Genomic DNA, 26,694 nt, shown 5'->3' on the forward strand with positions numbered 1-26,694 from the left:
TATTAACGTTGCTTAAATGGTGTTTAGAGATTTTATACAATGAAATCATTTAATAGTTTTAAAAAATTACACGAAATCTATGCACATGTTATCCGAAAAATGGAGATGAAAATAAATGTCATTGCGATTCTCTGAGCGAGTATGAATGTTGAGGACTACCCAAGTAGATAATTTCATGAGTGGCATTCTTAACTGTAAGGAGTTATACAAGACAAGTCACTACCCCAATGACCAGAGGAACGGTAAGGTCTAGAGGGCAGTGAGTAACTGATGTTTAAAGAATGAAAGCCGAATTGTTTCAGTGTAGGAATTCACAAGTGTTGGAGATGAATTTTAAGATGTAACAAACAAAAACAGGTTAAGTGATGGTATACGAAGATGAATACAAAAACAGGTTAAGTGATACAATACGTAGAAGAAAACAAAAACGTAAACACACCAACACAGCTGAAATTGAAATAACACTGTGTGTTTAACTGACTACGAATAGTGACGACTACCACAAGACTCTTCCAATTACTATGAATGAAGCACAAGATGGCAAAATGATCACTCCGTTCTTACAGCAAAGTTGGGCTAGCAGTAGATGTAGGCCATTGTCAACTAATTCCCAGTCCAACACTACTTTAAGAACAAAGCGTTAATGCAAGTCTCGTATCCTATTGAAGAAATGTTACCATCTCAAGGCATAGGTTTACAGTGGTCAAAACTAAACACTGTTTCAGAGAACTAAATTCTGGAAATATTACATAAATTTTGAATACTACGAAGATAAAGTTTTAGAAATGCTAGCAGTTATGATAACCACGGCTACAACACATGCAGTGATGTATATGACTTACTGAAAAGTAGGTAAACGTTGATCTCAACTTAAGAAAAAGAGTTTGAAATAAACCTCTAAGCATTCATGAAGCGAAAAGCTTTTTATTTGTTTTTTTTTACGTTACATGACTTGACCAGTTTATAACTTCTTATTCCTTGATAATTGTTCTCGTGCCTTGCTGTATGCAAATGCTAATTTTTGATGATATTCAATAACAAAGAAAGGTTAACCGAGTCGTACTTTTTAGTAACCAAAATCAGTCTTAGGTACTTGTTTTGCTTACATATCGATATCTACTATATAAAGCAAAGTGTGTGTCCGGCAAAAAAATACACGGTCGTATATCTATCATTTCCTATTTGTTCCTTTATACGTTTCCACATTTCTTGATCAAACAGCACCAAACTTAACACAGTGATATAGGATGACATAAGGAAGATCATAAGTGGGTATTAAACCCCCATCAAATTTCATATCTAATTTCGAAAAAACTACCAAATCAGCATAACTTTACCCAGTGATACAGGATGATATGAGGAAGATCATGACTGGGTAGGTTAGACCGCCCTCATCTAATTTCATATTGATAGAATTATTCAAAACAGTATGTCTTTCTTTTCAGTATTGGTACGTTTATGTATTCTTATTGCACTTTTAATATTTATTATGTTAAGAAAGAAATAGAAGCAGAGTTTCCTATCCTTTGTGACTGATAAGTCAAAAGTACTTATAATCTTTTTGTTATAGTTTTTACAATAAACATGTTAACGAATGAAGTAGAGTGCATGATAATAAATTATGTTTATTATAGTGCAGTAAACTCGTTCTTAACTTTATTGAATCAATGAACCCTAAATAGAGACTGTGATAATAGTATACATATTTTACACGGTAATTTAAGAGAATCGAGTTTGGCCCAAAGGCTGGCGTGCCGGGTTGTGGAAATAAGGCTCTATTATTCGTTCTCTATACATTAGAAATTTGGGTGTGTTATAAGATTACCAGTCAGGTTCCATTATTCAGTATATATATATCAAGAGTAGCCAAAGAGTTGGCAGTGGATGGAGTTGACAAGTTTCATTACTTCTATCCTAGCACTTATTAATTAGAGAAAATTATCACAGACAGCCCGAGATTAACTTTGCGCGAAATCTAACAAACAAAATAATGTGGGTACATAATTTAAAAAAATTATTAAATCTGTAAACATCCTAATTTTTGTAATTCTAATAAAGTAGTCAGTGAATTACCTTTAAAACACAAACAACATCATAATTCGCCTTTGAAGTGTCAACTTTTGATATTTTAGAGTAATATATCTGTAAAATTGAAATAAATATCAACCAAAGTTTAATTTATTTGAACTATGACTACTGGTAAATTTACGGTAATTACTTTACTTATGAAATCCACTTTTACACTACTTCTATAAATCTTAAAAACAAATGTCTTTCCTAAATTTAGTGAAAAAAATTGAAAAAAGTGTCAAAAATGAATAACTATATATAGAAATACATATTTCATTCTAGACGTAGATATACAAAGGGATATTACTACATAAATTATACTTGTTTTATATTTTACACCCTATTTCAAAATTAAGGTTAAAAACCATCATTTACTTGCCAGGAGTGGGGATTGAACCCACGTCTTCATACGAAGACCAGATCTTAAGTCTGGCGCCTTAACCACTCGGCCATCCTGGCGATGCATTCTAAGTTATGAACAAAGATAATTCACAATAGATTAGAATTTGCCAACTACTGGATTTTTTAAATTTAAATACTGGCTTACTTTAAAAATGATTCTATCCTAAAGCATGTAAGTTTCTTTCTTTAAAGTGCTTTTGTAAACTGAAAAATGTATGGTGTTCATTTTTAAGTAGGTGCAGTGTGTCCATTGGTATGTCCATGTTTATAGCAAACACTGTAGCTAAGGAAGCAAGAATAAGAGTCAATTCCTTATTTTTCCCAGGTACTCCCCGTCGAGTGAGAAGCAAAATGGATGCTGGATTTGATCAGATTTGCAGGACGACAAACCCACACACACACAGCCTCCTGTGTAGGCCAACGAAATAAGTGCAGTGCGTAGCGTCTACTACGATGACAAAATATGAAATATTTAACATATTATGGAAGTTTTGATTTATTAAAACCTAGAAAAACGGTTATGGTTTTCATTTTTACCTAAGTAAAACGTATCCAGTTAATACGTTCTTTATAGAAGTGAGTTTAGTGAACTTCATTTCGAATTAACTCTTATTTTGTATTGTGTTTATAGTTTAGCCGAATCTGGCATTATATAGTTTCTTAACTTCAGTACAGTTAACATTATTAAGATGAGTCAGTATTGTAGATTGGCATAAATCAATATAAAACACCTTGTACACTTTGTAAATTCTGTATGTTCGTTGTATACATTTATTACACGTTTTAAACTCTAACATATGCTACAGGACAACATGGAGTCTTTGGCTTTATTTTTTTCTTCAGTTTAACAATTTCCAAAATGTTTCGTAAGTTATACTTCTGAATATCGTGGAAATCTTATGCTACGCCCAAAAACGTTTTAAGCTTATGTATTTTCTTCTAACTCGATTAGGAGTACTTAGGAAAATAAGGGATTGACTCTGATTTTTATTTAATTTGTCAAAGTGTTTACTATAAAAATGAGTATATCCCTGGATATAGTGCACCTACGTGAAAATTAAAACCATACATTTTTACAGTTTAAAAACGCACTTTAAGTAATGAAACTTACATCTGTTGGAGTACGTCGATTTTTACGCTAAGCCATGACACAAACTAAAAAAGAGGGAACCCCCAATAGCCACGGCTGTAATTAGATCTCAAATCGATCAAGAGGTGGAGCTACGAGACCAAAGTTTGTATTGAAAAAAAAATCTCAGTATAAATAAAGTAGTTGGTATATTCCAATTTATTGTGAATTATCTTTGTTCAAAAATTGCAATACATCGTCAGCATGGTCGAGAGGTTAAGGCGCTAGACTTAAGATCTGGTCTTTGTAGATGAGATGTGGGAGTTAAACAATGATTTGTAACCTTAGTTTTGAAATAGGGTGTAAGATATAAAACTATTAAAACAAATGAAATATCTGAGTGAACTTCAACATTCTGCTCGATTTTGGAGTAATTTTAACTCTTCGGAAAATACAGAAGGAATACTGAACGTGATTGTGTTAAGTTGCTTAATACGCCGCATTTGACAGCACCACTAACTGCCTGGTAGAAATGTAAATTTTCTTCCCTTCCGTTAGCTTATGGAATGGTTCGAAATCTCTTAAAAGGCTTAAATACTCATATGGCTGGATTTTTTATATTACAACTCTGTCATAATTCAAATACAGATATAAATACTAATTAAAAAACCGAGTACGATGAAGTCTTTCAATAATAATTTGTAATTGCTCACAAGTTTCGTTTTGTACGGCTGGTATGCATACCAAATACGTTCCAGATAACTTTATTATCATTGCGATAAACACTGACTTAACATGGCTAGATCATTGAATGATTAAGTCACTAACCTTGGGATATAATGCGTGCAATCTCGATGTAAATTATTAACATAAAAAATATCTGTAAATGTAATAAAAAGGATTCGTTTGCACGGATTCAATATTAGAGGTTTACAGATGCCACACTGATCACATCTTTGTTTGTGAGCTTAAGGTAAATGCAGGAGATCTAACTTCGTTACGATACTTATAAGTATAGTCATGAATATCCCTTGGTATATCAACGTCTAGAATGAAATATATTTTTGTGTATATAACAAAATAAGAGTTAATGAAGTTCACTAAACTCACCTCTACAGAGAACACACTATTTGATTACGTTTCACTCACGTAAAACCCAAAACCATAATTGTTTTTACAGTTTTCAGTAACTCAAAACATTCTATATTATATTAAAAATTTATATTTTGCCATTTACAAGACGCTACGCATTGCACTTATTTCGTTGGCTTAATTGAGACGATATAAAGTGGTCATGCAAGTCTGATAGAAACTGGCATACATTTTAATAGAATCTCACTTCACGATATTAGTTTAACAATTTTCAAAATGTTTCGGAATTGTGCTTATGACTATTCTGGAGATCTGGTCTATAGATTCAAGAACTAGTGAACTTTTAACCCTCTCGACGGGGAGTTACTGGGAATAATTAGGGACTGCTGTTCATTAGTCTAAGTGTTTACTGTAAAAAATATTTAACTCCTGGATATACTTCGCTTACGTTGAAAATGAATGCAAATTTTCACAAAACATATTAAGAAAAAATAAATTAATCTACTATCGCATAAAAAAATTTAATCTAAGTCATAATAAAATTACTATTATTATATCGCCAGGATGGCCGAGTGGTTAAGGCGCCAGACTTAAGATCTGGTCTTCGTAGGAAGACGTGGGTTCGAACCCCACTCCTGGCATATGGTTTAATATTGGTTTTAAAATATGCATTTAATATGATAAATATTTCTGAAATGGATTATATTAATTATTTGTTAATGTATGTTAAACTTTTTTTACTATAGCACATCGTATAACTGAATGTGATGCCAGAGTTTGCAAATTTATTAACACTTCAGAACATACAGAACAAATCCTGAACACATGTTTATTATGTTGCCTGATTTACCATATTTGGCAGTATCACTGACTGACAAGCGGAAATATAAGCTTATGGAATTGTTTGAAATTTCTTAAGAGGCTTAAATACTCCTCTGGAATAAATTTTTTTTAATACAAATCTCGATAATTCAAATACAGGTACAGTATACAGCTAGATTAATCACTGACTACGTCACCATCTACTCCAGGGCTATCTGCGTTTGCTGTTCCTAGTTTGGAAGCGAAAGAGCAGAGGGAAGGAAGCTAGTCACTACCACCTACCGCCAACTCATGCGCTACTGTAATCGAATAGTGAGATAGACAGTCACTGAAAGGACAAACATATTCGGCGGTAGGATTCGAACCCCAGATTACGAGTCAGTGCCCTAACTAGCAAGTCAATAAAAGAAAATAATATTCGCATATTTATAAGAGCGAACATTGTTAAAATAAGATTTTACTTTAAGTGAAATTTTATTAGCACTTATTCAAGTTTTACAAATGTGATATTAATCTAAAGTTTTGGAAACTGATACTTTTAAAATCAACTGGGGCGTTAACTTTCTTCTAATGGAAATTTTATCTTTAATTCATTAGTGAAAAAAATCAAGAGGATGTTTACAGGCTTAATAAAAATTGTCCTTAATTACGTAATTACAATAACATGTATTGAATATATGATTGTGTTGGTAAAAGAGTAGCCCAAGAATTGGCGGTGGGTGGTGATGACTAGCTGCCTTCACTCTAGTCTTACACTGCTAAATTAGGGACGACTAGCGCAGATAGCCCTCGTGTAGTTTTGCGCGAAATTCAAAACAAACAATCTTTCTCTGTTTCTATTGATTCAAAAACAATAAGGTTTGGTTGTTATTGAGCATATAGTTGAACAATGGACTATCTGTACTCTGTCCATCACGGGCATCTATTGAGGTTAAGAGACTTATTGGGTATCTAACTGCCAAATATAATATTTCACAGATACTACTGCCACTTTATTTATGCGTACGAAATGCTGCGCATGCTGTCCTGTCAAATCTGAATGATGGTATTGTGAAGAATGACAACTTGAACATAGTATTAGCTTAAACAATAAATGAAATGACTTTAAAACAACCTGGGCATTTTGCTGGTACAACTAAGTGACATTATAGGATTATATACAAATTTATGTCACCAAATTCTATTTCATTATTATTTTTGTTAATTATAAATAAATTATAATACATGTTTAGTTTACATTATCTATGTGTAGAGTAAAGAAAGATATCAGACTTTTAGTGCGTAACATTGTATTTCCATAAGCATTTCTTCTTGTTAACGGTTATAATAACATTTAAGGTATTCTATAATAGTGCTTATTAATTCTCTGCTTGGAATCCATCAACACAAACCCTAGAGCTCAAGCAGTTTCACCAAACTGAGAGATAGGCTTAGCAGCAAGGTGTCCACTGCCAAAGTATGAAAGTATCAATATCTGAATGCTAGGTATGCACATTTCACCTAAACTCTCCAACCAAAGTTAAATGATTTGAGTAACATTTCCGTTCAAATCAGCAACGGAGTTTTTCTTGGTGAACACACATTTTACAGAAAGTAAAAAAAGTGTGGGTAAAAAATCAAATTTATCGTATGGGCACTACGTTATTCTCGAGGAAAGAAGATGAAATTTTCATATAACCACAGTTCATTTTTCTTTGGCTGGTCTGATATGAAATAAGAACCCAATTTAGAAATGTTGTCGACGTTCATTCGTATGAAGATTTATTCACCAGATTTCAACAATGAAAACATTAAATTGTGTATTGTGAATATTTTCACAATCAAAATTGAATTAGCTCTTATGCTGCATCTGATATTCTTACAAGTTTTGCGCAGATCTTAAGAAGTTTTTGTTGTTGTTTTTTCATAGCAAGGCACGTTCTATTTTTTGCGGTAGGATCATTGCCATCTACCCATTGAAGCATGCTCCATTTTAACGCACTCTAAGTGAAACCATATTCTCGTACAATACCTGAAATGTCTACATCTGAATATATTCCTGTTTATTTGATTTTAACCTGGTCACCATTAAGCAAACAATACTTTGGTAAGCTGAGCACCTGTTTCGTAAGAGATCTCACATGCCAAACGACGCAGTCTGTCTGTTTCCATGTGAATGATTCCGGGTCTTTAGCTTCATCGAAATCTTTATTTGTTAATTTACTTCGAGTAGGTGCATAGGGTCAGAAGAAATATTATAATAATATTGCAACTGTGTATTCTAAGAGGTGATATGCGTATAATATTATACATGTGTCACTTTGCATTAATGTTGTATGACTTTTGGCTGCCCATGCGTACAAATCAGTATGATCTATAGGTATAGAAGATGTGCCACGAAATGAAATATATCAATTAAATAATATAGTTAAAGTATATTACAATATGCCGAGCGTATTAAGTTAAATAAACTAGTATTCATCCAAACATACATTTGAAATGTCTAATTACCAAATATCCATTTTTTCTGAAGGCTAACCCTACACTGTACTAAGAAGACTCTGCTCTTCTGGCGGTAGTTTACTTCTGTTTGGAACAAGACTCGATTATACTTCTAACATAGCCAGACTCGAGATAACTGTATCTCCCTAACCACTTGTAAAGTTGTATGGTGTCCTTGTTGTAAACACCAGGACATTCAGCTAGATAAGGAAATATATCCGAATATGTAATATCAGGCCTCAGGTCAGCTAGCCAACTTGACTCTCGTAATTCCACACTTATAGGCCTAATAATTTTAGTTTCGCATCGTATCTCCTACTACCAACAGTGTCTAGCTTAGGTCAATAGGTTAACTGAATTGTCTTACTATCTTTCTATGACTCGCCAGAAAACCCTTTCATTTTCATGTTGTTTATTTCTGCTTTACTGGGCTTGCCCTTCCTAATGTTGGCTATTGTGTTACTAACGGATATCGATAAGATATGTATACCACTTTGACTCTATTCATGGTTTATTAATCTAATTCAACAAAAATCGGTTTATTACCCTGTAATTAAATATAAAATCATGAAATGCGTTTAGTTTAATTCGTTAATATACTCCACTGCATTGACACCTACACATAAAAGTGGTTAAGGCGCTCGACTCCCAATCAGCGGTTTCGAATCCTCGTCCCACCAATCATGCTCGCTCTTTCAGTCGTGGGGGCGTTATAACGTAACGGTCAATCCCTCTATTCGTTGGTAGAAGAGTAGCCCAAGAGTTGGCGGTGAGTGGAGATGACTGTTTTCCCTCTAGTCTATCACTGCTAAATTAGGGACGGCTAGTGCAGATAGCCCTCGTGTAGCTTTGCGCGAAATTCATAACAAACCAAACCGACACATAAGTGTACCTATATAAATGCGCGTGAAACAAACTTCTGTATTTGATATTTTTGTTCCCAAGAATATTAAATAAAAATCTTAACTATCAATGTGCATAAAATTGAAAGTAATCATATATTTTCTACCAGGAGTGTGTTTATATACTGCGTCATATTTTCTAAAGTAAGAACTTAAGTGTAAAAGAACTAAGAGATCAGAAATGTACCAGAATCACTTTCTTTTTCTAGTACCGATGACTTATTAAGATCAACCAAGGACTGACTCCAGTTTATAGTACATGAGTCGAAAAGGCTACTATAAATATATACGTCACTGAATATGCTTCATTTACGTTCAAATCAATATGATAACGTTTTGACATGATTAAAAAAAAACGTAAAACACCGAGAAGAAAGAGCATATTTAGCTAATTTAGCTTGAAAAATGAGCTATTTTGTAGCCAGGATGGCCGAGTGGTTAAGGCGCCAGACTTAAGATCTGGTCTTCATAAGAAGACGTGGGTTCGATCCCCACTCCTGGCAAATACTAAGACAATACAAACTTTTATTTTTTTAAATAGCTTGCCAAATGCAAGTCTATTATATTTAGTTATTGAATGCATATGCTGTTTAAATGAGTATCATTATTAATTTATATTCACAAAAAGACTGCAAGTAACAGAGAAGTGTGCCGTAAATCATATATTTTTCCATCACCTTTAGTGATGCAGACATTTTCGAGCTTTTTCACTTTGGTTATTTCAATGCAGTTTTCGCTAAAACACTTGGTCCAGAAAACTGTTTAAGTTTTTCAGTTCTAAGTTTAACTTTGTGTCTTTGTTTCGCTCCCACGTCATCCTTTCGCTGGTCAATTAGATAATGTCTGTACATACCAGTCAAAGAATGTCGTGAGCATATGATCGGTCACGTGGTGACGCAATCGTAAGACAAAGAAACCTGCATCAATACAGAGCTTTAGTTTCGGACAGTTCTACTTTACTTTCATTGAATAGTTCTGAAAGATTCGTATCAAAAGAAGAAAATCCAAAGATCTAGTCTTTAATCCAGTAGATGCAATTGTCCACTTGTCTACGCAGATCTGCACTGTTTCTCTCTTCTTCTTCTTTTTCTGTCTGTAACAGAGATTGTTTTACCTGCCTAATAAATATGTCTAATCTATTTAGTTCGGATGCAGCTTAAATCTCAGTCGAGCTTCCAAAATCAGATCACTTGGCAAATTTCCTGTTCGATCCTGCATTTGCGTGGAAATAAGTTACCTGAGAACACCACAAATGAAAAGGAATGAGAATTTTGGTGCAATGACCAAGAGATCAATTGCATAGTTTCTGTTCAATTCTGCATTTGCTTAGAAATAAGTTACCTGAGAGCACCACAAGTGAAAAATAAATGAGAATTTTGGTGCAATGACCAAAAGATCAATTGCATAGTTTCTGTTCAATCCTATATTTGCTTAGAAATAAGTTACCTGAGAGCACCACAAGTGAAAAAAAAATGAGAATTTTGGTGCAATGACCACAAGATTAATTGCATAGTTTCTGTTTCTGTACCAGCCCTTTGCTTGATCTCTTGAGTTGATTAGAAAGTAGAATAAGCTTTTAGAAAAAGAATAATTTGATCTAGATGTACTGTTAATTCAAATAAGAGGGAGAGTTTGCCACTACAGATAGTTGTATGAGAGAGGTGGCGAGTCCAGGGAAAATGATCCTTTGAATATAGAGCTTTCGCCGATACTTATAAGGTCCACGACATCAATCGCATACAACTGCATGCTCAGGAAAATCTGTAGAAGTCTGAAGACTTAAGACCAGTGGAAAAAACCTTGTCCTTTAGGGTCAATCTTGGTACAGGGAAAGTGAAAACAAATGAGAGTCTTTGATATAGGCTGGCATCTGTAGAGACCAAGATCACTGCCTGCTGCCAGCCAGAACACCACAGCCCCAGCTTTGGTGCTAACCACAGATGGACAGCCAAGAAGGACTGAACACGTCACAAGTGGACGACCTCCACTAATTAAAGCTGTTTCTCTGGTAGAGGAGACAGTTGGCATTTATGGTCAAAAGCTAAGACAATCTTTAGTTTGAGAAACCAATGATTGAAAAGAAGAAGCATTACTTCCTTTCTGAGCCATTGGGTAATGATGTCAGCAGATTGTATAGACTACAGTTTGCAACAGTTTCTTAAACATCATAAGCTAGGATATTTTCTGATCATCATGATCACAGACGGAAAGAAAGTGGTATTTCACACTTTCCAACCTATCAGATGATGCACACAGAATAATGTACGCACTATTTCAGGGTTTTATATATGAGTGGGCTAAGGATTCTTCTACAGTAGGTGTCTGTGTCTTGTCGGCGATTAATTCAAACAATAAACAGACACCACACAATCTACTTGTTTTAAAATAATGTTTTCAAAACAAATCAAACGTATGTACAAAAATACTTTACACTATAGGAAATCAGAGTTTTGTCTAAAACTCTAAATAATTATCTTTTCTTGTCAAAAGTCCACTCAGGCTGATTCAATTACTTTAGAATCCAATTATCAGTGAATAATTCACTTACGTTACCTCTTGGGTTACCACAGTTGTATTTCGAACTTTGAATAACTGTCTCCTTTTCGTCAAAGTCCACATAGACGGTTTCAATTACTTTAGAACACTTTTTTACAAGACAAGTTATTCTCCTTATCTCTATTAAACTGTGAAACTCACTTTAAAATATCACTCGTTACAGTTAATCACTCACACGCTGACTAACATCACTTTTCTTTTGCTAACTAATTTTCTTACTGAACTGCACTTTCACTTTACTTGACTTGTGCTCAGTTGGTCGCCTATATTTATACATTGCCCAACTAAGGCCTCAGACTTTTTCTAAACTATGAGAGTGGTGCTGTAAGGTAAAAATACTCACTTAAGGTAACGAGAAAAATACCGAAGAATATCGAATATTAGTAAAGCCTAGACAACAATGTAACTGCAAACACAATGTACGACTTGTACAAAGTTATGTAACGAAATTTTTTACTACTAACACCTTTGAAACAATCCATCTACAACACTCCTTCAACTAAACAATCATTAAATATTATGCCATAAAATAAACCAAATAATACCTATTAAATAAACTAACCAGTCTTATATATGCAACACCCTACATTGTGTTACTTCCACTTGATTATCCAGTTATTGTGGTTTGTTGATCTTGACATTAATGAGGCCAAAAGTGCTTAGCTACACATGCTTTCTGAGACATCACTGTGAGTAAATGACATATTCACCAGATATTGAATGATAGCTGCTTAATCATAGAAGGTTAGGACAGTTATTTGGTGAAGACACCAGTGATTGAAAGGGCATTGTGACCCTTGCTTTCTGAATCACTGAATAAATTTCCTGACATGAAACATCACTAATGTTTTGAGATAGTTCACTCTTATAATCTAGCCGAGTAGTGAGAAATCTATGGAGCATGCTGCCTTGTACTCCATATGTTTTTATTGAGTTGCCTGGAAAGTATATTGGATTTATGAGCTACAAGAGAGTTGTATAAAACAAAAAAGCATAGAAAAAAGATTTGATCTAGACATTAAAAATTCACGAATATGAGGGAAATTGTAATAAATGACCTGAAAAGTATTATTGAAAAATGTTTGCATCTATTATTTCTATTAATACCACAAAGAGAATCTTTCAATTTTGATAATAAAATATTTGGCAGGTAGTGAACTTTCGTTATAGACGTTGACAAAAGAGCCTCACACTATGACTAAGAGAAATGAAAACATTTTGATCTGAGATTTTAGAGAACGGCAACAAGCTCACCTGTTGTTTCTCATAAAGAGTTGAAATATTCATGAGCAGATAAAATTAGCAGTGGTAAACGAAATTCGAAGACAGTGGCTTAGATATCATAACAAGTATCATAACATGTGTTGTATCTGGTGTATTATTTGGTTGCAGTAGAACTATTTCAGTGAAAATGTTTAATAATCAAACAGATTTCCTGAATATTTTATTAATTGTTTCATTATAAAATGTAGTTTTAAGATACGAAAGTACAGGCTGTATGTGCACTGGGGGAGGGGCAGAAAGTGACACCCCCGTGGTTAAAACTTTGTAAATCGTGAAAAATACTAGTATACAACTTGTAAATTGAAGAAACTTTCTAAGGAAAGATAATGAAAGAGGTAGTGAAGGCTAATAATCAAACACATGGTTGGCATCATCTGACTCGAGTCAGCTTAATTGTGTAGGAACTACTTTCAGTTTTGACCCTTATTCCTTTCTACTATGAATACACTGTCTGTGTGAAAGTAGGAAGAACAATGAGGCTTGATCGGAGAGTTTTATGTGTGCTCCAGTTGTCTGGTAGGGAGAGCATAGAGCAAGTAGCACAGCCACAGCTAGTTGGTCGAGTGGAGACCTGCTGAAGCCTAGTGATCCTCAGGTTCTCAAGATATATGTTCTATGAGTGACATAATATGTGAATTTACATTAAAGCCCATTTTAGAGTAATGCCTGCCATAGTAGTTAGGGGTGTAATCAAATAATTCAGCCTACTTTAACCTACAAACTTAGCTGAATTTAGACCGATAATATGTATCTGATCTTGCACTGGAACCTGGGTTTTTGTGTAAATGATCACATTCTGGAAGCTTCTGACTGTTATGTTCCTGAAGTAATCAGTGGATTTTCACTCCTTGTTACTGAGAATTCCTAAAGCATCTACCATTGCTTAATAGATCACCAGAATAACTGAAGATTGTGGTGAAGAAACGCCTCTTGGCTGGAGAAATTAGCTACAACATTCTAGCTAAGAGTCAACCTTCCTATCACTATGTGTCGAGCTATGTTGAAATGATTGTAACAAGTGGCCATGCAGAAGCTACATCATCGGAAAGCTGCAGATTCACTCACGTTGAATTGTATAAATATGTTTATGTATTTTAAATTATACTTATCTATGTATTTGATTTCAGTTCTTTCATTCACTGTGTATTTGTAGATATAATAGACAGTTCTATTATAAATAGGTATGTATAGTTATTTTGATTATAGTTTGTTTTATAATCTTATAAGGGTTTTATTTTAAGGTTATTTTATTTTTATTATTTATTAGAAAGTTTGTTTGTTTGCTTATCATGAAGTTTTTTTTTTGTTTGTATTTGTGTGGTTGTGTTTTGATTTTATAGTTTAAATTTATTAATTATTTCATTATATATTTTGTACATTATACAGTAAAGGGTTTTTATTTTGTTGTTAGACTAATTCTTCCTAAAGGGGCTAGGGTATCTTTGTTAAGGTTGTTTTTTGTTATTTTGTTTTTAATATGTCATTTCATTGTGCTAACAAATTAGTTTTATTCTTTATTATTCCAATTACAAAATCTTATATTATTCTAGACTGACAAATAAAATTAAATTAGGATGTGACGTTATTTCTGCTCTAATTATACTGTAATTCCTAATGAATTGGATACTAAACAGAGTGTTTTCAGATTAAAGAATAATTTTCCTTAAAGTTTTAATACGATAATTTGCATAATGTATACCCTTATTATTCTATGTGTATTGGGTTTACTGAATTAAAAATTCGTTTACGATAATACGTTTTACTTCATTTATTAATATGTTATTGGTGAGATCTGTAACAAGCAAAAATACTTATCGGTTTATGTAACATTTACTTAACATGTACTTCCACAGGGTCCCCGAAAGTGTTCTTTTTCAAGAGTAAATAAAACCAAAATTAAGAGTAACATTTCTTCCTTTTGAAGTTCATATGTCATGCTATGTTATGGCCTACAGATGGCATAATTCTTCTCATGATTCATGGCATGCGCACGTATTATTGACGTCACGACAGTACAAATTGCAACGTTAATCGTCCCTTATGTAACGTCATTTTAGTGTCTACTGACCCTACTGACACACAAAACCTTACTGTATAGTGGTGTGAGTGATTAAAGCAGGTGACCCCCTCCAGGCGGCCTTCGACCCTCTTTCGTAAAAACAAGTGGTACCCAAGATGATCATTGAATGCGGATAAGTAGCAGAAAGCCCTTTTTCGACATTTTTTGTTGTGCCTGAAATCTAAATGTCTGTTATAAACAGATAAGCATGATATTTATAAATAGTTAGTACTAATAGTCTATAAACTGGCCAAGTCATGCATCAGATAAGCCAAATTAAAGTCAGATATACCACTATATGAAATCCTAAAATCTAAGTACGTCTATACATACATAAACATCCCAAGAATGACCATAACATCAATTTTCTTGTTCACTTCTGAGGTAACATTTATAAAACTTGTGTATTTTTTCTCAGACATAAAATGATCTGACACAAAACTACTACACACTCCCTGAAAAACATGTCATTTCTTTACAGCTTGCTGATACTAATTGGGCCCCGTAACCCAACTGGAATGAATTTAAATTCTAGGGTTTATTATACTTGAAAAAACACCGTGGAAAATAGGTTTTCTTTCAATATTTAACGAATATTCTAATATCAAACAGTTGTGTATATCAACCCTGATGAATCCGAAACAGTGAAACGCTGATTGAAATACATTTTATATGTATGTAGAGTATATCAACCCTGATGAATCCGAAACAGTGAAACGCTGATTGAAATACATTTTATATGTATGTAGAGTAAAAACGTCGTTTTTTCTAAACTTTATTTCAATACTACCACAGTCTATAAGTAATTTCATCGAAATTTTCCGAAGTTTCGTTGAAAAGTGTAGAAGGACGTAACAAAAAACAAAAGACGTAACTCCGTTAAAATAAAAATTGACCCTCTATAAGCACCCACATTAAAGGTGGAATTATTATAATTATTATTTCTTGATAATTCTGCCGAAAACTGTATAAAGAGTTGGTTACTTTACCTATCCACAACTTCAATATTTAAAACTAAAAACGAAACCAAAACTCAGGGTTTTTTTTCCATCGAATGTTCTGAGAGAATGCATAAGTATAATTCTAGAAAAAACGAGGGAATCTTTAATGAAGACATTTTAGATTTCTTTTTTTCAATCTTATGATTGATGGTTCTGTCATACACAGTATTCTGATTTTAGTATCGTTTCATATTCATAAACAAAGGATTCGAAGAAGAATAGTTTTACACGGTACTTTTAACGCTAAGTTATTCTTCAATTTACATATTCAAGCAGGCTTGTGATATCCATGGATAATAATTAGGACTTTACACACAGGAGATGAGAAGAAGAACGGAGATCCGTAAGGTGAGTTAGTGTGCGAAACGTTCGCGTGTGGATAAAAGATTTTAAACAAACAGATGACATTCATAACTATCATATTTTGATGTAAGACAAGCTGAACTACTATCTGATTTTAGTATTGTTTTCTTTACTTAAGCCGAAAAGCTATGCCACAAGCAATGCTAAACTTAGCTGTACAGTTAAAAGTTGAGATTCAATTATCCTCTACAAAACCCATTAGCAGTTTGAACAATGGCAGGTTACGTCTTCACAATCTTACATAGTTACATCACACCTTGTACTTGTACTCACACATTATTCAGGTACACCGATTTCTAGTAGGTCAGTTATAAAGTTTGGAAAGAAGATCTTTCGGAGTATAAGTAAAACTATGACAAGTAAAAAAAAAGACTGAAAACAGTTGTTGGGCGCATAGCAATATTCGTTGTTCTACACAATAAGACGTGTCGTAATCTTTTCGTCTCGCATTTGAACCCGAAACCATTCGCACACCAGGCGAATTTTACTCGCTAGCAGATGATTTTTTAACAACTTTTTTTTCATTTCTCATAGTCCTTGCGGACCGTTGAGCCGATGGCAGAGCAAGATCTGCCATCGTTTCTAAAGCTGTTTCTTACGTCAAGGATGCAACCCACTTGACAGCCTTCCCTCTTTGAAAGGACGAGCATGTTTGGTGTGACGGGGGTTCGAACCCGCGACCCTCAGATTGCGAGTCGAGCGCCTTAACCACCTGGCCATGCCGGGCCTTTTTAACAACTACCACACACGAAAGAAGTTTGAGTTTACAACTTACTGCTTTCAATTCGTAAAGTATTTACTACTTGTTGATTTCCACTGTTATTATGGAGCTTGAGGAATGACACTTACACCTGATAAGAATTAAAGAAATCTTCAGGCAAAACATCACTTTGGTTCGGTATCCAACAATCCTTAGAGGTCATACTCATTTCAAATTCAAGGAAAGATCATCATATTACTGATCAGTGCAAACCGTGACATCATCCTAGTTTTAAGCATTGTCCGTGTGCTAACCAGAGAAACACAATAATTCGAGCAGACACGCATATACTGTAGAATGACCTTGTAAGGTGCAATAGGACAAGGGCAGAGGTTAATAGAAGGCTGACTACATCCTTTCCATAAGATATAAAAGTAAAAAACATCATGAAAAATCCTACCCTAATAAAGTTGAATAAAGATGTATTAGTGTGGTTATCACAGAAGGTAATAATGATAATTCCAGCTGCCACAGCCGATCCCATAAAAAAATAAACTAGTAGTCAACAAATGCCCTACCAACACACGTGTATGTCAGGTTGATGACCTAACAAGATGACCCTGTTTGTCACCGTGGTCTAACGAACAAATACGATAAGGATCGCCCAAAACAAGTAACAGCTAGAATGGTGTAATAATGTAAAGGGTAATTGGAAACCAAAAACTTACACTATTATGCAATTAACGTGTAGTTTTGTTACGTTTTTCTTTTTAAGTGTACAAATATCTTATATTCTCGTGAAAACATATAATACAACATTTTCAATCATTTAGTCCCCCAGTGCCATAGCGGTATGTTTGCGGACTCACAACGCTAGAAAGCGGGTTACGACACTCGTGGTTGGCAGAGCACAGATAACCCATTGTGTAGCTTTTTGCTTAATTACAAACAAACAAGAAAATCAGTCAATTAACTTACGTAACTATGAAGTATAGTTTATACATTTTCTGGCAACTGGTAATAAAAACATATATTAAAGGTTCTGACAAAACATTTTTAATTTGTTATATATATATATATATATATAATAGCCATTTCAACTCTTAAAATTAAACTAATATGTTTGTTTGTTTCAATCACAAAGCTACACAACGGGTTAACTGCGTTAAATACTACCACAGAAACAAAACCTCGAATTTTATCGTTAAAAGTCTTCAAGCTTACAACTGAGGGTGTGGCATGGCTTGGTGGTTAGGGCGCTCGACTCGCAATCTGTGAATCCCCGTAACCGAACATGCTTGATCTTTCAGCCGTTGGGGCACTATAATGTTACGGTCAATCTCACTATATTCGATGGTAAAAAAGTAGTCCAAGAGGTGGTGGTGAAAGGTGTTAATTGGCTGCATTCCCACTAGTATATCATTACTAAATTAGGAACGGCTAACGCAGATAGCCCTCGAGTAGCTTTGCGCGAAATGTAAAACAAACCAAACTCACAGCCGAGCCACTATATTATTTATCATGTATTGTGAGTGAAATGCCGCCGCTAGATCCAAGTTTCTGTTTCCAGTTCGTCGATGATGTGGCTATCTGGAAGAGCTCTTATATACCTCAACCATAGCGACAACAAATATACAACCGCGACGAAACCAAATAGAAAACTACTGTAACAAATGAAGAATCGAGATAAATGCACCCAAAACACAAATCATATTATTTATCAAATCAACCAAGGCAAGTAAACAGCCCCCAAAATTATATGTCGATGGAACTCTTCTCCGGGTAGCTACATCAGCAGATTTCCTGGGCCTACGATTCAAAGCTAAATTGCAACAAACATGTAAATGAAATTAGAAATAAAATATGGTAAAAGACTGAAACAACTGAAAACATACTTAAAATCTATATACGTCCAGTGGTAGAGTATGCCTGCCCAGCATGGTTGAATGTAGCCAAATCACAAATAAACATACTACAGACAATCCAGAACTCAATAATCACTATAGAGTTCCCAGATCCACAAACTGAACCTTTCTACACAATTACGCAAACATCCCCATGTTGTCAGAGAGACTTCTAAATAGATCAATAGACTACTTTCAGAAAAATTAGAACATAAATACTCCACAAAAAATACTGGAAAACTTTATCATACATAAGTACCTCTCACCACTAAATCTAGTAAATTCGTTATGTAACCTATGACTACCTACAAAACCGGTAACTAGATATAGTATTGTTACGTCTCCGTTCGTTAATTAATTTTCCGTAAATTCGTTCCGACGAAACTTTAGCGACACAAGTCCTTTCTTAAATAAAACTGGTTTATTCTTTCCGAATACAACTTTACGATACACTTAATTTCAGTCGCTCTATAACAAACGCTCACGTCTCACGTGGCCAACAATATTTTATCCGCATACATTCAATTTCTCATTGCACTGTCGTCCCGTCACGTTGTGAACGTCTTATATATACAAGACTAGCACATATCTAGTAAATGCTAGGGCATTCTTGAAGGAACAGGATATTTCTAGAAACAGGTGACGTGATACTAGTCACGTGACCTCGCTGACGCAACAGTAATATTTTTATTTTAAAATGTTTTTTTTTCTTGTGTGTGTAAAATTAGTGCTGTATATTTTTCTATCAGTATATATGAACATCTTTGTGAGAACAAGACTGTATATTCATAATTGTCAGAATTTAAAATATAATTATTCGCCAATTGTCAGAATTTAAAGGCTTTTATTTATATTTCTTAATAGTATAAATATATACTATGTTGTTGTTGGGCTTAGGATTCTTCTGCAGTAGGTGTCTGCGACTTGTTAGCGATAAATTCAACGATGAATAAACAGCACGCACTTCACTTGTTTTCAAATAATATATATATTGGAACAAGTTAAACGTATGTACAATAAATTCTTCAACACTATAGATATTATGGAAATAACATAAACACTACTTATATATAGTTCTCTCCTTCTTGTCAAGTATCCACTTAGGCCTATTCAATTACTTTAGAATTTCAGTTGACAAGCCAAACTATCTTTTCTATTTCTATCGCACTAGTATTCTCTGTAATTCACTTACAATTGTGGCGCGAGTTACCGTAATCGTTTGGTCTTCAATCTTTTGAAGATCCTCTGCTTCTTTTGTCAAAGTGCACTCAGGTTGATTCAATTGCTTTAGAACCAAGCTTTGACGGAATAAAATTATTTTCTTATCGATCTTTTCTACTGTTAGTTTCACTCTAACATATTAAACGTTAGACCTATGTTAATCGTTAGGCCTATCACTTCTACGGTAGTTAACTTCACATCAACTTTATTCTCTTTTACTATTATCTGTCTGCTTTTGTCTGTTTGCTGCTTCCCGCTCGTCTCACGCTATTTATGTCATTATCACTTACTCGTCTGCCCGTCTTCTATATTCTCGACGTCAATGAATTATTAACAAAACTTCATATATTCGTCTGCTTTTACCTCTTATTTTAACAAATACTAAACAATAATAAAATATTCATTCTCAAAAATAAATTAACCACTAAATCTAATCCAAACAGTCTTTTATATCATGACAATAATGAACGAAAAAAAGCGAAATACTTGCCGGAAAATTAAGAAAAAAAATCAAATCCCGGATTCTAGCGTGTAAGTCCGCAGACATACCGCTGTACCACTGGGGGTCTCGGTGATATAAAAGCAAACGGCTTAAATCAGAAACTTCTTCTTACGTTAGTAATGGAAAGTTTCCAATCAATCAGTCAAACAACTACATTAATTCGGATGACGAGGAACCCACTTTGATGATGATGACAAAACCTTGTCGAAACGTTGTACATTTGCTGTTATGTTAAACTTATATTAAAGTTTTTCTTCATTATCCATTCAAGCCGTCTCCAACCATTATTAACTACATTACTATTCCAGACAAATGTGGTAACTTGCTTAGGGATGCGCCCCCCCCCCCTTCAGTAGCACAGCGGTATGTCTGCGGACTTACAACGCTAGAAACCGTGGTGGACAGAGCACAGATAGCCCAATGTGTAGCTTTGTTCTTAATTATAAACAAACTTAAAGATGCAGAAGAGCTAAAGGAAAATGTGTTCCCTAATATTTGTCAAAATTATCAGAATTATTAACTGTTGTGTAAAAGAACAATTCTTGCCCCTCGAAATGATACTGTTCATGACATAAATGATCAATTTTTGCAAAAGGTTTCCAGGCAGGAATTCACCTACAGATCAACTGTCAGTGTTCCAGTTATAGATGCTGCTGTCAATTACTCAACTAAATTCCTAAATTCTCTTGAATCACCAGAAATGGCAAGACACATTCTGGAATTAAAAGTTTGATTCACCATAAATCTCCAATAATGTTGGATTTCATAAAATCCTGTTATGTGGCAGAAGAAGAAAAATCGACCAATGTGGTATATCAAGAAGCTTTAATTTAGATTGTGTAATTTTTATTTTGAAAACCAAAGGTTTGGATAAAAATTGAAAGGTTATGAAAACTGAATTTTTTAAATACATGTTCTTAAAAGTAATTTCATTGTGTTTTTAAATACCTACTTCAAGTAATTTGGACACCTGTGCAGCTGGTCTTTAATAAAACGTACCTGTTATAATTCTTTTAATTTTTCTAACCATATGATATTATCTTTTTATATTATTCTGTAATGAAATAACTGGCTTTAGTGTGGGTATTCCTCATATCAAAATTCCATGTTGAATTACTGAATGATGAATTAAAAACATAGAATACTTAACATCTGGACCTTAACAATATTTTCTAATGCCATATTTTAGTGTTTTTGCCAGATCTCTCATATGCTGTTTCTAGCAAAAATTTACATGTTTGAAAACATTTACGATTAATGTTATTTATACGCCCATTAATATGAATATACAATTCAAAATTATTTTCATCTATAATAATTTTCCTTTTCAATTAAAATAGAAATATATATAGTTATATAATATAACTACATAATTATAATATAGTTATATAATATAATTAAGATATAATTTAAAAAAATAAACTTCCAACTTTTTGCAAGTCATTTTTATTTTGAAATTTAAGTTTTTCTAAATGTCAATACTGTATCATCAGCAAATATGGTAACTTGACATTTTAAACTTAGATCACGTAAATCATTGATGTATATTATGGGACCAAGTATAGATCCCAGTGGAACATTATATTTTATTATATTCGCATCACAAAAGTAATTTTTTTATCTTTACAATCTGTGTTCTTTTATCAATCAGATTTAAACTATTTTAATTCACTGCCTCTTATTCCTAGAATTTCCATTTTGCACTGCCTTCCCTAGGTCTAAAAATACACTCAATGTTTTTTATCATTTATCTAAGGAATCATAAATAATTTATGTGACGTTTACGGATGCTTCTTCATTATTTAGTCCTTCTATAAATCCATTCTGACTTTTAGAGAAAAAACTACTTAAAGGGAACATTTGTATTACTGTACCTTGACAAGCTCGTTCTACAATAGATGCTCAACATACGTCTGGGAAACTAAAAAAAGTAATTTTCTTTCAATCAACAATTTAGTTATCTTATCCAACAAAGCAGTAATCCCAGACTAGGTTGGATGTTCTTCTATTGATTCTGTATTGTCATTCTTCCTTTTCCAGTATGAGGTTTTAAGTAATATGAAACAGTTCTTTAAAATATTCTTAATATCACGCTCAACAACAACAACAGTGGTAGCTCATAATTACAAAACGGAAATCCACTTTAGCGATTCAGATAAATATTTCTTAGCTAATTTCAAATGACATATTAGAAGTTATAACTAAAGTAACTGTCATCAAATCAATAACATCTTTATAATATCTATTGGCACACAAACTAGTTTCTCTAGTTTCAAATCAATCTGTATCAAATCTAAGTGTGTCATCTATACATTGTAACTCTAACTCTGCTAGTAATCAGTGAAAATCTGAAAAGTTTATATAAAATTAACAACTTTTTGGAATTCGAAGCAGTTTTGATACAATTTAAGCCATTTATAACATGATTTTAAAGAGTATACAATCAGATGAAGCAACTGCGTTATAATCAAAATGATGTTAGTTTTGCCTCTTAGTCAAAAATGGTGCAATTACATCATTTTAACCAGAACGATGTTAGATTTGCCTCTTGATCCAAAACGGTGCAACGACGTCATTATAATCAGAATGATGTTAGCTTTGCCTCTTGGTCAGAAATGGTGCAAAGACATCATTATAATCAGAATGACGTTATTTCTGCCTCTTGGTTATATCTCGCTCCTTTGTGAATCAATAATATTCATCGTTATTCTTTTTGTAGTTTCCATTTTCATGATCATGGTTGTATATATATTGAAATAATACATAAAACCTTAATAGCCTTAACGTTAAATTCCCCACCATCTTAAACAACGGCTATGTTTAGATAATGTTTTATCTACACAAAATACCAAACAAAATTCACACCATGCAATCTACGAAGGCCGTTAAATATGGTAGCTTAATCACTTGGTCTTTCCAGTACTGCGGATATTCTTTTTATGAATTAAGTAGTACAAAAAAGACTCTCTAAGTAATGTCTTCTTAAAGCTATCTCACGATATATTTATGAATTTATGTAATACATTAGAATTGACGCTAAGTACACTATAATTTTTTAATATCTAACGATGAATCCATTAACCAGCGTAACTGGCAAATCGCCCAAACGATAAGAAAGTTTTAATAGATAATGAAGTGCAAAATACAAACGACAACAAAAAATAGAGAAAAAAAAGAAGAAAATAGACGCATGATGGTTTACTGCAAAAAAGGGTTTGAAAAATGAATTTAAAATATGTGGAATTTAGAAGCATCCACAAATTAACATCTAAATCCACATTAGATCTGTATCGTATGATCCTTAATTCAAAGTTCTAAAAAAAGAGGTTTTATACTTTTTTTTTCACCTCCCCGAATAATTTTTTTATAAACAACAGTTGCCTCCACCCCTAGTGACAACAGCCGTAAATCTGCGAAGTTATAACGCTAAAAACACGGATTTCGATACCCGTGGTGGGCAGAGCACAGATAGCCCATTACGTAGCTTTATGCTTAACTACAAACAATCATAACTTGTAGATTTTAATTAATTTTTTATATTTTTATGTTAAAACTGGTTTTCGAACCCAGGTCCTCTTACCGACACCAGATCTTAAGTATGGCTCCTTAACCAATTGACCATTCTGGTACGTTTGTACACTGTTTTCTCCAGAAGCTGTATCATAATTAAAACTGACCAGACATCTAGTTTGAGGAAACGGCTTTCGTTTGAGCTCAGACACTTTTGATTGCCTACGTTTAACTCTACTCAATCATAAGAAAAATGTTAGAGAACTCCAACACCTCTGTTTATGAAGATAATATGACTGTCTTAGGCATTTTGCACTTCATCTAATCCCAAATTTACTGTTGAAGCAAGATGGATTGAATGATTGTTTCAAAATTTTCGCGCAAACCTACACAAATGGTAAGTTTGAAATGATAGATTAGCGCAAGCTATTGGGCTAGGACTGGCATGGCCTAATGGATAGAGCGCTTGACTCCCACACAATCTCTGGGTCGCGGGTTTGAATCCCCGTCACCGAATATCCTCGTCCTTTTAGTCGTAGAGGCGTTATAATGTGAAGGGCAATCCAACTATTCGTTGGTAAAAGAGTAGCGTAAGGGTTGGCAGTGAGTGGTGTTGACTAGTTGCCTTTCCTCTACTCTATCACTGCTAAATTAGGTATGGCTAGAGCAGATAGCCGTCGAGTAATTTTGTGCGAAGTTCAAAACAAACAAACAAACTCTTGGGTTAGTCTTACCTGACTTCTTACTGTCTTTCTTATAGCGCATCCAGAGCCAGGATTCACAATATGGACCAGCTATCCACTAGTCCACAATGAAGGAGGAAGGTCTAACTTCCAAAGCACTCAAGTTATTGGTTTTTTAAAATTATGATCTATCTATTTTTATGATTCTACATGTTTATTTAAGTATCGCAAAATGCCCCCAGTGGCACAGCGGTATGTCTGCAGAGTTACAACGCTAGAAACCAGGTTTAGATACTATTCCACAATCGCACATTGATAAACTATATGGCAGCATAAAAACAAGGTGTTGAAATGCTCTTTGTAAAGTAAAATACTAGTGTACTGTAAAACTTTTTCACTTTTCCTTTGTATTTTCTGTAATAATATTTTGTACTATTAATAAATCCGCCATGAATCCGTCAATACTCATTGTTTCGTGACTCCTGTACTATGCGCTATAATAAAGACAGTATTTTTACGGGACCTACTGCAGGTTGTCTTTATCTTTTATCTGTTACAAAATACAGTCGGAAATACACTTTGAATGTTTCACAAAAACACGTGATATTTAGATATATCTGTCACTTGATTTCAGTTTCATATTTTAGTATACATGAGACTTAAACTCGCACTTGTTTGTTTGCTTTTTTTACGAGACCCGCTGCACTGCGTCTCATCCCTTAACTCTTATAAATTAAACTGGGAAATACATGTACCAAAACCGCGGTTCTTTAAATGACTAACTGTTCATAGAATAAAAAACAATAGCTCGGTAATGGAATGCATTGTAAGCTCTAAATCAAAGTAAAACAAGAAGGAATCCTCAATAGCCGCGGCACTTGAAATTCTTTCAGGCAAGATTACAGTAAATTAATCTATGAGACCTTTATTTCTTTTTTATTAGCTATATTTTTGTGCGCCAGCAATACCAAGCGTGGGGCTCGCGTATACCCGATTCAATTTGATTACTCATCAGGATCCTTACCAGTCTACCCTCAAATTGAAATTCTTTTAGACAGGATTAGAATAGATTAATCAATGAGACCGTGGATGTGGTCAATTTCATCAGTTGAAAGGGTTTGACCTCCTTAGTCCAAAACTGTAATTATATCTCAAATCGGTCGAGAGATGACAGAGCTATGAGCTAAAAGTTTGTACTTGAAAGAAAAAACTCAGAGCCGTTCTATGAGCCGCTATGCCGCGGCTAAAAACAGACGAGATTATTTCCCGTGGAAGTAAGTTTACCGTAAAGTTGAACCACCTACAGTTTTCTAAAGAGTTCTAAGTACCAAATATTGAAATTATTTATCCAAATTAAACTCTATGCAGCATTTACTAACGTTCCTATCTCACATCAATGGTACCAAAACACTCAAGAAAACTTGAAAGACAATATTTACCTTGTTTTAGTATTATCTATTTTAGAGCCTAAAGCATTAAAGAAGTGTTTTTTTAACTCGACAACGACTAATTGAAGCAACTATCAATATTGAAAGAGAGAATGTTTTTAGTCTTGTCCTTGTCATGTAACATGTAATGGACATATAATTAGGGTGAACATATTACAAGCACATATATTTCATAGTCAAGTTTAAGGTGTATGTGTTTTTTGTTTTGCCTCTGAGAACATTCAAAAATATATTCTAACCAATTAGTTAAAACAAAACAAATGTTAATAATCAGTTCTTTGACATAAAAAATGACACTTAAAGATAAAAAAGTTGTAAGGTAAAACGAAGAGTGCAAGAATAAGCTTGCCTTAAGCCTAAAAAACGGTTTCTAACATGAACAAATATGTTATGTAAGTTACCATCTATGAACAAAATGATTAAATCAATGGAACAATATCATATTTTTTTGTACTCAAAAAAAAAATGCAAAACCTAATTTATAGGTCTCATTTGAATGAAGAAATTCACGGGTATGTCATAAGCCTGTATCTATCTATATATATAAGAGGTTAATGTCCGTCCGTCCGCAAAACTCCTCCCACAGTTTTAGTCCTATTTGAATGAAACATTCACAAGATTTTTC

The 26,694-nt window shown here is 33.7% G+C and overlaps 3 non-coding genes across 3 annotated transcripts; 2 read left to right on the top strand and 1 right to left on the bottom strand.

The window, feature by feature from the left end:
* Window positions 1-2,446: 2,446 nt before the first annotated feature.
* Window positions 2,447-2,529, bottom strand: Trnal-uaa. The gene has a single exon. It is a non-coding gene; the product is annotated as a tRNA-Leu (tRNA).
* Window positions 2,530-5,191: 2,662 nt separating this feature from the next.
* Window positions 5,192-5,274, top strand: Trnal-uaa. Its single transcript has one exon. It is a non-coding gene; the product is annotated as a tRNA-Leu (tRNA).
* A 3,984-nt stretch (window positions 5,275-9,258) lies between these two features.
* Window positions 9,259-9,341, top strand: Trnal-uaa. The gene has a single exon. It is a non-coding gene; the product is annotated as a tRNA-Leu (tRNA).
* The last annotated feature ends 17,353 nt before the right edge of the window (window positions 9,342-26,694 follow it).

This window comes from Limulus polyphemus, unplaced genomic scaffold (assembly GCF_000517525.1).
Source record: "Limulus polyphemus unplaced genomic scaffold, Limulus_polyphemus-2.1.2 Scaffold591, whole genome shotgun sequence".
Taxonomy (NCBI): Eukaryota; Metazoa; Arthropoda; class Merostomata; order Xiphosura; family Limulidae; genus Limulus; species Limulus polyphemus.